Below are 550 nucleotides of genomic sequence, written 5' to 3' on the forward strand. Positions count from 1 at the left end.
CTTTGCTGTCTCAGCCACTTTTAATGAAACTATCCCCAATTCCCTGAATTCATAAGCTAATTAAGAAGTTTTTCAGGTCTGATTCTAGAGGCCCTTGGACACCAAATTTTTCCTTTCTCTGCAGGCTGGGAAAAGAGTACCTACATTTTAGGGTTTTAAGGTGGTTTTTGTTTTTTTGGGTGAGGAAGATTGGCCCTTAGCTAACATCTGTTGCCAGTCTTCCTCATTTTGCTTTGAGGAAGATGGTCACTGAGCTAACATCTGTGTCAGTCTTCTTCTATTTTGTATGTGGGATGCCGCCACAACATGGCTTGATGAGCGGTGTATAGGTTCGCATCTGGGATCCGAACCCGCGAACCCAGGGCTGCTGAAGCAGAGTGCGTGAACTTAAGCGCTACACCACCCGGTCGGCCCCTAGGGTTTTAAGTTTTAAGGAAAAAATAAACATGTATAGTGGTTACAAGCAAAAATACTGAGCAGATAAAAGCATGTATATGCCAAACCAACAGAGGCTTTGGTTGAAGAGCTAAAACGCCTTTAATTAGACGCC

The sequence above is a fragment of the Ceratotherium simum genome, chromosome 17, assembly GCF_057802395.1.
Source record: "Ceratotherium simum simum isolate JZ-2026a chromosome 17, ASM5780239v1, whole genome shotgun sequence".
Lineage (NCBI taxonomy): Eukaryota > Metazoa > Chordata > Mammalia > Perissodactyla > Rhinocerotidae > Ceratotherium > Ceratotherium simum.